The 16,150-nt window shown below is 50.5% G+C and overlaps 1 protein-coding gene across 1 annotated transcript in view; it reads right to left on the reverse strand.

The window, feature by feature from the left end:
* Positions 1-16,150, reverse strand: part of LHFPL7 (LHFPL tetraspan subfamily member 7) — a 66,047-nt gene that overhangs the window by 37,966 nt on the left and 11,931 nt on the right. The window lies entirely within an intron of this gene.

Genomic DNA, 16,150 nt, shown 5'->3' on the forward strand with positions numbered 1-16,150 from the left:
CTGTGCCAAAGTCCTCCTCAGCGTGTGATGAGCTGGGCACCCCCCAGACTCCCAGGCATGGGCTGCGTCGCAGACCTACAGCTAGCGCATCAGGAGTCGCCGCACCCATTGGGACCCGTCGAAAATACATGTCGGATGGAGGGCCTGGTTCAGCCCGAATCGTGGCAGGGCACAGCTCTGCCAGCAACTGGTACGGGTGGGAAGCGCTCTGCTTTGCCCCCTGGCAATGGCCATTAACTGTGCTCACCCTGCAGGTCCAGCACAGCCTCCTTGACCTCTCTGCCTGACAGAGGTGTCTGGGTTCAGCCCGGGGAAAGCAGAAAAGCCACAGGGAGCAGCAGGGGCATGAAGCAAAATAAGCAAATGTGCCCTAAGAGTCTCTCTCATTTGGGGGCTGGAGAAGCTCCGGCGGACCCCTGTCCTAGGGCACTGTCAGTATTGCTGTCAGGCGTCTTCACCTCTGCACTGCAAAGCAGAAATGGAGGCAGGGCAAGACCATGGGCAGGCACTGCAGGAAAGCTCTCAGTACCTGTACCAACCCTGTGAGGCACCAGCTCAGCGCTCCGCTCCATTTTGCAACTCCCTGGTAAAAATGCCCAGCTGATCTGATAAAACCTTCTTGTCTTTCCCCGGTAGCCTCAGCCACCTCCTAACCTTACCTCGCAGCCCCCTGCTCCTGGGACTCTAGCCGGGCAGCTGTCAGGACTGGAGACACAGGAGCTGCTGAGTCCCCTTCACGCTGGCCACAAGCAGCAAGCACAAGAAGACACAACGGGGACAAGTTCCCTCCAGTGCGTCATGACGAGCCCGACATGCTCTGCTCCCCACCGCCCCTGCAGCTTGGCAGAGCTCGGCCGGGGGGACGTGCCCTGCTCCAGGAGAACTGGGTTCAACCTCCAGGAAAGGCATTTGGCTGCTGCCTGTAAGCACCTGACTGCGGTTTAATCCACTTTCAGTGCAGAGCTCTGACAAGCCTCCAGTAGAACTAGGACAGCTAAAAATACTCAGTGCACAAAGAAAATAGTAATTTGGGTAGGACTGAACGGTAGTGATTTATCTCAAATCAAAAGGATCAAAAGGTGCAAAATATGGTCTCATCAGGTCAAGCATCAGAAAAAGGAGCAAAGACATGAACCAGTCGCAAGGCTTAAGAAAAAATCTTTAGATTTTGCTAAACTTCACAGCAAAAGCAGCAGAGTCTGTACCAGCAACACAGGGAGGTGGCTACTGATTTCCCCACCATACACTGACTTTACCTTTACTGTCAGTCTAAATTCTGCCAATTATTAAATTATCCAACTTGCAGCAGGAACGCAGTTAGATGTGATCCAAATGGTGTCACTACAATTATGGTAATTATCTGAAAACAAGCCAATTACTTCCCTCCTCTTTGTGCCAGTTGGTACCAAGATAGCAGCTGTTCAAGGCAAATTTGTTACCGCATTACTGTACATTTGTTAAAGGTTGAGGTTATAGATTCTAGCCTTCTTTTAAATATTAAAAATGCTATAAAGTCATGGAGTGTATAACTTATTAGGATTTTTTTTTAAATGTCAGGAAGGAGAAATCTCTTTTGTATGCCAAGAGAACCGGTGGGAAAGTGATTTACTAATGATTGCTGGCTGGAAATGTGTACTTTGCAATCAGCATACAACTGAGCTATAAATTAACCTGTGTCAGCTTGTTACCTCTGCCCATGTAAAATGAACTCAGAGCAGAAGTCTTCTGGGCATCTTTTACATTTCTGCTTCTTCAGTTTTGGCATTTGGGATGCTTAACGCATCAGGAGGCATCTTGCAGGATTGGCCCCTCTACTGGATTCACTTTCAGCAGCTCATTCAGTTTGTCAAGTGCTTTGGCTCATTTAATCGTGTGAGAAGCAGCAACATTCACTTACGGAGAGTGAATGCAAAAGATGGCTCAGCGTTGCCTGCAGCCCTGTGAGTGCTGCCCCAGGCAAAGCAAGTTGGGCCAACAATGGGCAGAGCCATGAGAAACTCTTCGCCCACTGTGAAGAGGCTCCTGAAAAGTCACGTTATCAAGGCATCATTTACTTTTAAACCTGTTCATATTAAGGACAGCCTTGCTTAAACTGCTGAAGGTGTCACAACATACAAAGCCCACCACTTGCAGCTAGTGTCAGAGGTGCAAATGAAGCGCCCTCCGACCACAAATCAGTGTGACCCCTCGTTTTGCACAGACCTTCCTTATAGAAACTAGAGTCTTTCATCTCATGTTTGCTACCATGTCCTCCCTTGGACTGACCTTAATTTTTTTTTCATGTGATGTTTTGAAATCTTGGCTTTGATGTGCATAAAACACATCTTTCAATAAATGTCAAGAGCAGATTAAAGAAAATTAAATGGTGGAAAGAAGAGATGATACTACCTTTTGGCTTGAACAGCATTTTCATGACAACGGAATGAATCAGCTATGAAAAATGTGTGTTTCCCTCTCCCTGCTCAAGGTACAAGCCAGTAGGATCTGTTTATATCTGTGGGCTTAACATATACCCCTGTGCATCCGTAATTCCCCGCAGCTTGTCTGCAGCTACACAGCCAAGGCACAGGGCAGAGCTCAGTTCCCGGGAGCAGGTTAGTGGCATTAGCCTGCTGCTTTGCTTGAAATAATTAGCCTTGCTCACAGATGACCTTCACAGCAAGCCCTAAAGGCTGACAGATTTGGGTTATATTGGAGCAACAGAGAGAAGCACGTTTCAGAGTGCTTCTCCTGGAGAAATCCCTGCTGCTCACTCCAACATAGCCCCCAGGAACTGGAGCTGGGCATTGTGGTGCCCACGCACCTGCAGCAAGGGGGTTTCTCACTCCCACAGACCGCGGGGGACGGGTGCACTGACCGGGCTCCACCACCTCCCTGGACATCCCTGGTACCTTCCTGCTATTCTTAACTGATACCATCTGCTTTCCATTTTCCTCTCCCAGAAAGTCCCCATTGCTGTCAGAGCGACATGCCAGGAGTCTCCTTTCTGCATTTGGGGTTGCGTCCAGTTCCTACTAACTTAGCAATGTGTGAAATACCACCTTGCACAGGAGAGTGTAGGTAAGCTATCCCCTACTGACTGTCACTCAATTCTTCCTTATTATCGTTTAAGATTTACTTACTACCTTTATCCTTTTGCTTCACATGAAGTTATTTTCACATTTGTTACCCATTAAAACCGCCCAGTTCAGATTTCTCCATGTTAAGCAGCAACAAGACATTCAGCAATAAGGATTACATTTGATACTGTTAAAAAACCCCATTTTTTAAAAATAATCCAGGCAGTCCCCTGCCCAATTGTAGCATTAGATATGAGTGAGTGTGTAAACAGGTTTCTGCTTATCAGTCCTGCTGCTATCTGCTGCACACAAACTGCTCAGCCCCGTAAAATCCAATTTCCAAGAGGTTAGAGGAGGGAACTGTTTGCAGAAACACAGCAATACAAATCTCCAAAGCCACAGCCCTCATTACGCTGACGAAGAGAGAAAGGCTGCTTGACTCCTCCTGGCACCCAAAGGTGACATTTACTTTTGTGACTTTGATTAGAATCAGCCCAGCTTCACCATGGAATTGTTTCCTCCTGTTTTCCCCTGCCTGTGTGGCGAGTCGGCGAAAGTGGCTGAGCCCCCACTGTGGCCAGTGTGCCCAGAGCAGGTGCTGGGCATGGGGGGTCTGCAGCACACCCCGGTCCTGCGGCACAACCATCACCTTCTGTTTCCCCCAAAACAGCTTGGCAACTCGACTTGGAAACACCAGTCACACACCGGCAGGAGAGACAGGAACACAGCCTGCTGCCTCGTGCCCTGCGCTGGGCATGGAGCGAGAGGGAGAGGTCCTGCGCTCAAGGCTATGCAGTTTTGAGCTTTTGCCCAAGGCCTGGATGTGGAAGGTTGTTGCAGCTCCATCCTAGAGGAGCTGAGCCCTCCGAGTGCTCTCTAGCACTGGGGAGGAAGGAACACAGCACCACGGATGCCACGGGCTGGACCCTCTGACCCGACAGCGGGAAGGATACAGCAGCATCCAGTGGCAGCAGGGCTGTGAGGTGCAAAAGGCAAATGTGCCTCAGCCCCTGACACAGGCATGAGCTCTTTGTTTATTCCCGGATAGAGTGATCAGGCAGCAGGCAGCCCACCTCCGCTCCCGACACCTCCTGTAAAGGGCTGTTGCCCAGAAGTTCACCGCGTCAGTAAAAATGCAAACTGTAAGCTGATTAGATATTCATAGATACTCTTTCTTGATTAGCTCACCATTAATATTTCAATGTCAGAACTGGATGCACACTGCCTCCCTGCTCTCTTCCTTCCTGCTTAATTAATTTTGACCATCAGCAACAACAGTCTCCGACAGATAGCCTAAATTAAAGTGGGCTGTTCCATGACTTTGCTTCCTGTAAACAGCTATTTGCAATTCCTTTTCATACATCACCCACCTGCGACAAAGAGATCACAGTAGCAGCAAATGAGTCTCCCTCATAAGGACTTCAGAGCTCCAAAAGAACATTTGCTTACACAATAAAAATAATCAAAAAAGACAATGCAGTAGGCACAACTCAGCAACAGGATTTGTGTCTCACCTAGTAGTCAGCTGGCTGTTATGCCATTAAAAAAGAAGAAAGGGAGAGAATTGTTAATTTATCTTTAAAAAGAAAGGGCCTTTGACTTAGGGTAGCTCATAAAAGCCATAGTATCACCCAGCTGTGAGGGGATGTGATAATCGCTGCAACCCCAGCAGTGGTATGAGCAGCTCACTTAATAAAATCCAGGCTGCATGGCTGCCTAATGCACAGCACACACATCCATGGCTGATAACATGACATGCTGCTAATAGTCTGTTTGATTTTATTGCCATGCTCAAGATATATGGGGGCAGGAGGAGCAGCGAGGCAGAAATTACAGAGCAGCGTTTGTTCTACCCCAGCCCAGGGGACCATCTACCTTTGTCCGTCCTCCTCCTGGGCCTGGAGGGATGGGGAGTTCTGCATGGCAGGAGGGCAGTTTGCCACCTCCCAGGTCCACAGGGTCCTGACACAACACACACTGGGATTGCTATCACAATGTGCCTACCTGGGACCAAAGCAGCACTGGATTTGCAGAAACAAAATTTTTGCCTTTCTTTGCTGCCACCTGAGCTGCATGCCACTGCTGCAAAACAAGCTCTCTGCTACCAGGCATGCTCCCTGTCTCCATCCATTGCTGCAGACCGTCCTGCCCCATCCTCCAGCCTCTGCTTTCCCAGGGAATACACCCTGATGGTGGCCCAAGGCAAGCAGAAAGGCAGGAGTGGCATGTTGCAGCCTCACTTGGCTCCATCCCCTCCACGCAGTAACTCAGGCTGTTAAACGCCTGGCCAGAGCTTGCCATCTGCTTCCAGTCTTCTAGGAATACTGCTGCATAATTCAATCAAAAAGGAGAAGATCCTTGTTTCACTGAATCGTAAGTCACTCTTCAAGTAATTATATTTTTATACCCCTATCAGGAGCAACAGGGGCTGTTCATTTTATGGGCTTTAGCTGCCAGAGTCGTACTTCTGCCAAGGTTATGGCTGGGAGGGGAACACAATTTAACATTTTCTCAGCCACCCAAGGCTTATCCATGTTTTTAGCTTTTTGGTTAGGCAAGTGAATAAAGCCCTGCAGGACCAGGGCCTTTTCCAGGAGTGCTTTTACTGTGGAGCATAGAAAATGCTCTGGCTTGGACCAGAAGAGCTGACCAAACCATCAGCATGAAGCTGATTCCCAGTGGCGTGAACATGCCAGATCTGCCCTTCCAGGGTAATGCACAGAGCAGCTTCTGCAGCACAGCGATTGCTGCCTAACCAGGGAGCAAAATCCTGCTTATCCCAGCAGCTGGAGGAGACACAGGGCTGCATCCCTCGCGTGCTGCCTTAGAAAGGTCAGATGAGATTAGTTCAGGGAAGAGCCTACCAACTTGCTCCATCTCAAGTGCCTGGGATGCAACTCACAGGACTCAAAAAAATAATAAAGGAGTCTTCAAAAGATGCAAAAAGGTAACCTTGCTGGAGCCTTCTGCTGCTCTTTGGGGTAATTTCCCCGCTTCAGACACTTCCACTGTCCTTCCACTGTGCCCTCTCCCCAGCCAGCCATCCCTTAGCACCACTGTCTTTCCTTGGGTTAGCTCTCCACCTGCTCTTTCACTGCCCCAAATGTTCAGTCTTGTAAACAGATTTATTCCCTTGACTTTGAAAAGGGCTTCACCATGTTTCCATCTGTGTTTACATTCAGTGCGGTGTAAATTTCTCCTCCTAGCAGATCTGTTCCTTACCAGCAAAGAAATACGACTCAGCATAGATTCAGACGGGAAGGTAGAGCAAAACATTTCCGAAACAGCGCTCACTTGGGAGCTGTGCTACGTGCCCACGCAAGGACAGAGACCTCCGCCAGACTACCTGCATTATCAGACTGTGCAAAAGGGAAGCGGGATCTGGCCCAGAGCCACTGCTCACACATCCGCTCTCAGGGCTGGCTCCCCAGCTCACCCAGCAGCCCAGACCACACAGCACTGCCTGCCAGTTATTCAGGATGCTGAAGCCAAATGCTCATCTAGAGCAAGCAAAGCAAGACTGAAACGCCCCACATCCCACCGAAGGGTCTGACCCAGGCAGCCAGGACCCTGCCGCTCAGCCGGGGCTGTCAGTGTTGGAAAGACCCATTTTGTCAGACCTTCACAGCTCCTTTCTCAGGGAAATCCTATTTCTGTGCATGCCTTCTCTTAAAGCAGGACTGGCTGATGCACGAACACAGCCGTTTTTAACTGCCTGGGCAATTTGCGACACAAAGGACAGTGAGCAGCTGCAGCCCAGATTTATCACCTTGCTCGCCAAGGCTAGGCCAACACATCTCTGCTGTACGGCAACAGCAAAGCCCTGTAATGACTTCCCAGGCGGATCCACAGATAGCGTGAGCTTCATCTAATCGCAGGAAAACAGATTTTGAGGCATTTGGGGGCTGACTGCTTCACCCTAAACTGATATCAACCTTCAGGTTTCAAGGCAGCATGTTGCTGCTCCCAGACGGGTGTACATGCTGCTCTCGTCACTATATACTGTCCCACTCTGTATCCTGGCAGATCCTTGTCCCCACGTTCAGATGCCTGTTAAATTACAGCCAGGATCCAACCAGCCCAGCAAACATTTATGTCTGACACCAAGGCCAGAGACTGTCTTCCGTGTTGCCAATATTGGTTTAGCATATCATAACAGGCCAAAAACTTTCAACATTGACAGACGGAGAGGGCTGGACACTGGGGCTGACCAAAACTCCCTGAAATGCATGCATCCTTCTCTTGAGCAGACCCGGCTGCAAACTGCCCGTGACAGTCCTGAGCTCCCTGTTAGCATCAGAGAGGATGAGGAGGTTTTTTTTCCTCTGCGTTACACCATACACTCAGTCCAGATGGATGAGTCAATAAAGATGATGTGACCTCTACACAATTGCTTCAGGATGCATGAAATTCAGCTAGGAGCTCCATTCCCCATGGCAAGAGAGGATATTCAGGTGGCCCTGGAGGGAGTTTGCAAGGGTCTGTTTCCACCTTCCCAGCAACAGCAGATACAAACATCAGCTAAGCCAGGGGGGAAAAAAGGGAAAAGTCAAACCATTTATGAAGAGAAACATGAAGCACGTAATGACATAGCAAGGACATAAGGAGACATGCTTCTTCCCAGCACTGTGGGCATGCAACAAGCAGGCTGGGCAGCCGCTAACGACAGCTATTAAGTGACAGATGCTCTGAAGCTTTGCAGGATCTGGTTTATGATATCCTGGTTGTGCTACCAGTACCCTGAACTTGCAAGGGAAGAAGGCCCTTCTCATGCAGTGGTTCTCTCCTGCAACGACCAACAAGCACAGTTAAGCTCCACAAAAGGTGAACCATAATCAAAGCCATCCCTCCCCAAAAACTCATGTGAGGGAGACTGCTTGGAAAGGTATGGCTTGAAGAGCCTTCCAATAACACCCCTGAGCTCCACGCTGGTACCTTGAAATTGTTAGAAAGAGAGTAAACGTCCTGCGTTGTAGAAGAAGGAACGACACTAAACTCAATGGAGAGTCACAGGCAAAGGGAAGCAAATTCCCTCTAAAACTGAAGTATGGGGTTTCCCATCTGAAACACATGGCTCTGGCACGGTGCTGGGGTCCTTGGGGCTGGCTGGTATTTCCTCAGAGGCAACAGCTTTGGAGCCCCAGTGGCACTTGTTATTTGTTGTTCCCATTTATTACGAAGCACTGTTATTGTTTACAAAATATACTTTTTATGGACTGTTACTGCATCCAAGTGTAATAACTGGTCTGAACTCAAATCCCTAGGAGAACTGTTGAAAGAGAAGTAATTCAGCCACATATTAATACGACAAGGATTTCCACAGGTTTAAGGGAATAGGAAATATGTTTTGTACAAGTGAACTAGTTCTTTCTTGCAGCATAAAACTGCTCTTTTCCAATGATAGCAATGAAAGGATATTGCTTCTGTCACTGATGCCATTGGAAATGTATTGCCCCTCTCCAAGAAACCAATGAAAGGACATGGCTGGTTTATTCTCTAAACGAGGCTACTGAGAAATAGGCTGCTCCCAGCATCAGCCCAGGCACGCTGCTACCGCTGTGTCCCCAGCCTGAAGGGAGGGCAAAGGCACCAAATCAGCAGGTTTGTGCCAAACGGCAAAACCATACCTGGAGAAAATCAAACCATAGTTCAAGAACTAAGCAGAAGAAAGAAAACTGTCCAAATGTCAGATGGAAATGAATCCCTAGCTTCCCTTGCTGAGGCTAAAGCGTGGCTCAGCTGCAGCCAAGATCTGGCCCCTTCTCCTTCAGCAGTTCTGCACCTTGTATGAGATGAGCTTAAACCCTGGGGAAGGCTAATCTACACTTAACCTGTGGCAGGGAGCCTGGCCGTTAGGAAAGCTGCCAGCCCCTCTCCCTTTTACTGCTAAGTTTAATGGTCTGGCTCTCCGCTGAAGATTTTAGGTTTTGAAAGTAAAATCATGAAATGGCTCTCAAACCAAGATGATCTGTCACTCCAGTGTCTGCACCGAAGTGAGCACAGAGAAATTACTGTTTCAGCAGAAGTAAAAATTTCCTCCGGTGAAAGGCTGAAGTTGAGTCGATGTTTGTGGTTCTGCTTTCATGCTTGTCGATTTGTAGATCTGGCAAGTTCATTTTGCTCCCTTGCAACGTCCTCCCGGGTGATACCTCCCGGTTGGAAGGTAAATGGGAAAAAAGTCAATTGTTCATTTTAACATGGGAGTTCACCAAATTCTTAAACATGCAGAGACTGGTGGTATAACATCATCTGGGCTTTGGCGCTGGCGCCCGGCATCTCAGAATCACAGAATCACTAAGGTTGGAAAAGACCTGTAAGATCATCAAGTCCAACCATCAACCAAAAAAACACCACCATGCCCATTAAACCATGTCCCACATCTCCACAGGGTTCAGAGAAGTCCCAGAGAAGCTCCAGGACACACCGACCCAAGGCCTAGGACGGTGAGGGCTTTTACTAAGCTGAATTCTGGAGCAAATTGGCAAAAAATGCAGCAAAAGAGGATTTGCATCAGTGCGAGTGAAAAAAATGCGAGCACAGGTAAGTCAGGCATAAAGCAATATTGGCGCTGGAGCAAAGCACCTCTCAGGCTGGGCTGCGAGAGAGCGCCCCGGCAGCAGGCTGCTACCATCAGATATTTATTAGTTGTGTCAGGAATTAGTGAGAGTTCACTGACTGAATAATAATGTGCCAAAGGCAGTTTTTCGACTTTGCTAATGTAATTAAAGAAAGCAGGGGGAAAAAGCCTTGCACCGGGGAAGGAAGCAGGGCTTCCGACGTTGTTGGTTGCTGTCTCTATTGCAAGGACGAGATGTAAAATGTGGTGGGGAGAGGGTGGAGATAGCAATGAGGACCTGAGCAGTGATGAGGATCATGCAGTTACTCCCAGCTGTGATGGGACCGTTGCTCTTTCCAGAGAAAGACAAGCAGAAAGCGGAAGAGCTGCCCTTGCGACTCAGGAGCTGGACCCATCGCCGGGTTCAGGTTTTATGCTGCTGTTTTTTACTCTCATGCCCCAGCACCTTGCATCAAGGCTGAACTTTGCTTTATTTTTGGCGCTTCTCCTCTTGCTTAGCCAAATCTTGCAGTTTTGGGGGACCTTTTGTGAATGGCTGGAAACACCTTTATAGCAACATTTTTTTAATGCAGCTCTGGTGTTTGAACACAGCCAGCAATGTCACTGCATCAGGCCTCGGCACATTTTTCCAGCCCCACAAGAGGGACCACATGGGCTCTGCGATAAAAGCCAAGATGCTATTTTTAAAACAGGGATGGGGAAAGCTTTGGGTGATTTTAAATCAAATCAATGCCTGGACAACAGGGCGCTGCTCCCACCCCCCACCCCCCCCCGCCTCCACTGCCAAGTTCCTCTTCCAAATCTCAGGTCTGTCTTCTGACAAACAACCTTCAGCGTCAACAGGATGGGGCTCCCGGGCCACCACGGCCACGAAAACACCCATCAGGAAACTGGCTGCAGGTCAGCCCCCAGCCTGGGCTGTGTGGGAAAGGCTGCACGATCTGGGACCGGCTCCGACCCTGTCTCCCCGGCCATTCCTGAACATTTTTAGTGTCGGCTGCAGCATTGGCTACCCAACCCCAAACTGTCCCCTGCCTTGGGCAGATGTCTGCTCCATTTGTGTCTCCTCAAAGAGGTGCTGCAGGGGCCGTGCTGTGACACTGCCTGCACCCCGGGAGCAGTGGGCATGTCCCCACTGTCTGGTGGCACCTACAATGTCCTCGGACATTGCTCTCCAGCATCCCCAACAGCTTCTGGTGCCACAAGTCCTTTAATGCATTGGAAGGCGATATTTGACAGAGTGCCTTCCCCAGGCCATTATTTCAATCACGATTTCTTGGCGAGGGGCAGGACAGGAGGGATCCGAGACCTCGCAGGCAACTGCTGCAGGTGCAGAGTGGCCATACGCACTGATGTCTGTGAAGCTCTGTCAGCTCACAGAATCTTTTGGCCCTAAAAATGCAGCACTCGAGCTACAGAGCAAAACACAGGCAGGCAAGAGGAGCAGCTCTTTCCTGAGACATGGCAGCAGCTCCACTGGTGCCCGGTCATCAGAGACCCCATCAGGCAGCACTCCAAATCCGCCTCACTCGGTAGTGATGGCAGCAGGGAAGGGGAGACTTTCACAGTGTTTTTAATAGCAGGTCAGCAATTACCAGACAGCCACAACCCCTCTATTTGCTGCCACCAAGAAGATGCTAGCAAAGGTCAGAGTACCCAGGCAGCTTGGTTGTACACCCTCTTGGTGCTATTTTTATCTAAGTTACTAATTACACATTACCTATATGTCACCAGGCTGATCAATACTAGTCTGAGGAATCAATACGGACGTGGATGACGGTGCTGTTTGCCATTCAGAGACTGCACAAGCTGGGAAAAATAGGGCACCATTGATCCCAAAGGTGGGCTGAGATGCAGGGTGGGACGGGAGGCATGACGGCGGCAGTGCCCACACGCTGCCTTCCTAAATAACACTGTGACACATGCACTGGTCCAGCCTCCTGGCCAGGGATCTGCCATGTCCGTGCTGCCCCCAGCACGTGCCTGCATCCCAAGGCTGGGGCAAACCTCCCACCCGTTCCAGCAGCACTCCCAGGGGAATGGCACAGCCCACTTTAATCTGGGTTGCTTTTCAGTCCTTGGGAGGCAATGCATTTAAAAGATTCACGCTGATCTGAAAATGAACAATTTTCCCTCTTTATGTGTTCTTACCTGATGATTAGTGTCTTACGTAAGCACAGGCTACTTCAAGCGTCTCCTGCATTTTGCTTTGCTGCTTAACTAACCAAAAGCTGAGGCCACCTCTGTAATGCCACCATCCTGCTTCTGCCAGCAAGAGGGACCTTGGCTGCAGAATGCAATCACATTTTGCAGGAAGAAGCTCTTAGGACTACCATGAAACTTGGGATTAAAGTGCAGCTAAGTAAGGGAATTGTATAACTGGGGGTTTCTGCCTGTCTTGCTGGAGTCTCATGACTGTTCTGATTCTGTCGTAGCGATGCTAGGAAATTGCTCTTTGAAACCAAAAGAGCCTTAGAAAGGCACAGGCAGGTCAGGATCATTTGCCCTCAGCACTGGGTTGTCTTGAGCAGTGAGTTGATGGTGGTAGGATTAGACAGAGAGCAGCGTGGGGTGAAAGCAACCCTCTCCCCGAAGGCTTCCCTCACGCTTGAATGTGCCTGTGCCCTCGCCGAGGTGCAAAGCTCTGCAGCCTCCTCCTGCCAGGCCACTTCGCAGGCACGTCTTGGAGACCAGGGAAAGGATCTGCAGCCATGGGGCGGCTGGGGGTGCATCCAGTTACCGACCACCGATGGATCGGCCACCACTTGCCTGCAAAGCAAGAGCCCTTTGCCTGAAAAGCGCATGGTGAAAAGCTTCCAAAAAGCAACACAATCCTGTTTTTTATTGAGGCTTTTAGAGTAGCAAAAGGAGCCGTGGAGGGAGGCTGCTAGTCCCCGCTGCCCGCCTATGAAGACTTGTTGCTTTTCCTAAGCAGCAGATGCAATCCGCTTTGGTGCCAGAGTACAGTCACCAGCAGCTTAATCCAACAGCAGATCCATAATCCTTCCCTTAGTCCCACAAGCCCCAAAAGCAGAAATCTGCCTGGATTTGCTGTTTGATGGGGTTTATTCAGCCTCGGCTCAAATCTCAGTTTCCACCGGTAGCGAGCCTCACTCCCCTGGAAAGGTCATTCCCATGGGAGCGCAGATGCTCCCGGGCCGGGGAGCAGACATGGTCCACGCTGGAAACCCCGCAGAGGCTGCTTTGGCTCTCAGCACCCCCGGTCTTCAGGACACTCCCCAATGCAGTGGCACTGCTTGGTACTGTATGGGCTGTGTGTGACAGCTCAGAGCGGGGCCTCGGGGCTCCCCAGGGCATCACCGACGGGTGCCCGTGGGTGAAGCCAGTGCCTGAGACACTGTGATGGCTCCGCGCTCCTTCCAGCAGCTTTGCCACTGGCAATCACTTGAAAACTGGTCTGAGCGCTTTGCAGAGATAAACTGTAATGTCCAGCTATAAACCCCAGGTCCCTGGCACAGCACCTGGAAGCCACCAGAGAGGCTGCACAGGCACAGCCAGCCCTGGAGAACATCCCCTGCCCTCCCCTCACAGCCCCATATGGCAGGAGATATTTCTCCTTGGAATTAACTCCTATTTTTAAAATGCCAGCAAAGAGACTTTTGCTGAAAAATGACTGTGGCAGGATTTCAGCTCTGCACCCATTTGCACTCCCTGTTCCCGGGGTTAGCCCCAGGGCCCCTCTCCATCAGCAGCGATGGGCTGCAGCTGGGGGTTGGCACTGCCCCACTGACCCACACATAAATGGGGCCAGCTTGGCCACCTTAACTCTCTCTGGTGGTGCTGCTATGCAGGTTTGGGAGGAGGTATCACAGCAGAAATTTAATTTTAGTGAGCTGGCAACATGCTCAGGGAGTGAGCCCTGTCTCTATTCTCTCTGGGGCAGCTCTGACTTTGTTTGTAGGGTGTGAGAGCTGAGCAAATGTTCTGTCTTTTATCCTTCCTCCTTTCCCTGTTGCTCTGCTGCTCATTTACTCTTTCATTAGGGATCATCCTCTTGTCATTTGTGTGGATATGTTGGTGGTTTTTTTTTTCTAAGGGGTGGGTGCCAGGCATCAGGAATCATGTGTTCCATGTATGGTGGCAATTAGCCCAGCTCTGAACCCCGATGGCATGTCTGTGTCTGCAATTAATGCTCTGCTCTATTTGTATGAGGCTTCTATCTTCCTTCCTTCTGGGGCTGGAAAAGACACAGCTTGGATTGCTAAAAAATAGGAGGAAAGTGTTAAAGACATAGCTTGACCCTGACTGCCCCTTGCTGTGGGGCTGCTCTCAGGATTGGGTCTTGTTTGGTTCAGCTTGGACTCTGCACCTGGATTTATGTGAGTGTGGCTCAGGGCATCTGTCTGATGTGGTGCAGAGCCTGTGGGGACCAATTCTGGCTCTGCCGGTGCCTCTGTTCATGCACTTTATAGCATGTTTCATGCTCCTGGCTGAATGCACCTGGCCCTTTATTGGAAAATTAGATTGCCTGATTCAATGTTTTGTAGTATTAAGCTTATCTACTCATGCCTTTGGTGTTCTGCAAAATACCTTGAGTTGGTTTTGTGGGATAGGAAAATAGGAGCAAATTCTGATTTTAGGGGGGAAATGTCGGGACAGGCAGAGGGAAGGTGCCTGTGGGACTGGCTGTGCTTCAGGGAAACCTGGGCTTTGGGAGAAATGTGGCCCCCTCCTCCCTCACGCTGCTCCATGGGTATCTCGTGGTGGTTTTCAGGGGCTCCCCTGGCAGAGCTGCCTCCTCTCCCCCACCTCCCCATCAGAAAGCTGCTGTACTAAACCTCATGGGCTTGCTCTGCTTTCCTTCTCTCCCATGTAAATTCATCTCCCCTAAAACCCCTGCTTTTCTCTGAGATAATGTGATTTTGGGGGAGGAATTTCTCTTGCTGTCACCCCAGCTGCACCTGATTTCTAATGAAGAGCTTCCTCCTGGGGAGGGGGGAAACAGGGAGAGAAATTATTGGGGGGGGGGGGGGGGGGGGGCAGCATTTCTGAATCCAAATACATTAAACCATTTAATTCTGTTGACTCAGGGCTGTCTCACTCTGAATGGGAATTAATCCACAGCGAACCAAAATTAAAAAGCGCAATACAAAATGCTTAGCAAGGCACCGCCAGGGTTTAAAGCAACCCATTAGCTTGCTCAAATGTACCCAGTAAATTTTCATTTGTCAATAACGCTTAGAGCTTACAGTTTATTTACAGCCTGTTCAATATTATCAAAACCCCTCAGAGCACCTCATTTGTATTTATCTGCCACAGTCAGTTTCCTTCCCAGGGACTCTTCCTAATCCCTTGCCTTACACCCGCTTGTCTCTCGTTGCAGAGCCTGGCGCAGCAGGGATGTGCTACCCCCTTGGGCAAAGGTAATGCAGGTTCCCCCTTTCCATCCCACTGCTCTCCTGCATGGGAGACCACCCTCAGGGCCACCCTGAGCCACCTCCCAGTGACCTGCACCATTCCTGGGCTGGGACTGAGACCTGTGGGCACGGGGCTCCTCCAGCCTCTGCCCTGCATCCAGGGGACCCATCAGCCACCAGCCAACATAGGGGGTGATGGCAATGCCCAAATTGTGGCTTAAGGGATGCATTGGTCACTAGTGATGGGGCACAGGGGGGTGCAGCTGCCTATGCCCACCCACAGCCCGGCTGAGCCGGAGCAGCCGTGGCTAATGGACCAGACCCCTCCATCTGTTCCCAAATCGGCTCCCACGGGATGAGCCCTGGTGAGGAGAGTGCGTAACAGGATTTCCCCTGAAAGCTGCTTGAATGCTGCCAGGCAGATAACGAAGCCTGGCTGGCCCTGAGGATTTCTCCAAGGAAAGGAGTTTACTCTCAGGCACAGACACAAATGGGCGGCTTAATCTCCTGTCGTGGCTCATGTCCAGTTGAGGTTGTTTGGTCCAATGCTTCAGCTCCTGGAGATGCAGCTCCCTGCAGTGGAGACCGGTCTCGGGTGGGGTTTGTCCCTCCGCAGGGAGCACAGAAGGGAGACAGACCTTCCCCAGCTGCCTGCCTCCTCCCCTCTGCATTAGTGCTTCTCTGAGGCAGAAGGATAAGCAATTGCAATGGAAATAGAAGCAAATGCAGCATCAAGAGGGCTGCCCAGGGAGGCCAAGGGGAGTTGCAGGACAGGATGGGCACCGGCCTGTCTCGGCTGTAAGGCTCAGAGAGGGAAATCCCACCAGAGGCGTAACTGCAATGAGGCCCAGATGAGACTGCAAGCTTCACAGGAGGGATCTGCTAGACCCCAGGAGGTGCAGCAGCACCCTGCCAGCAGGCAGCCTGGTCTCCACTGCTCGCTGCAGCCCCCTGCCCTACGCGAGCCTGAGCGGGGGGCAGTGGGTGGGACCTGCAGCCCAGGATCCCTGCCAGAGACCTGTGTATTTGGGTGGAGGGGATTTTCAATAGATTTTATAAGCATGGATACAGGAGGCAATTGCTAAAGCAAAGGGCTGCTCTCTTTTCTCCCAGCATAGGTTAGGGTTTGCAAGTGC

This window comes from Gavia stellata, chromosome 25 (assembly GCF_030936135.1).
Source record: "Gavia stellata isolate bGavSte3 chromosome 25, bGavSte3.hap2, whole genome shotgun sequence".
Lineage (NCBI taxonomy): Eukaryota > Metazoa > Chordata > Aves > Gaviiformes > Gaviidae > Gavia > Gavia stellata.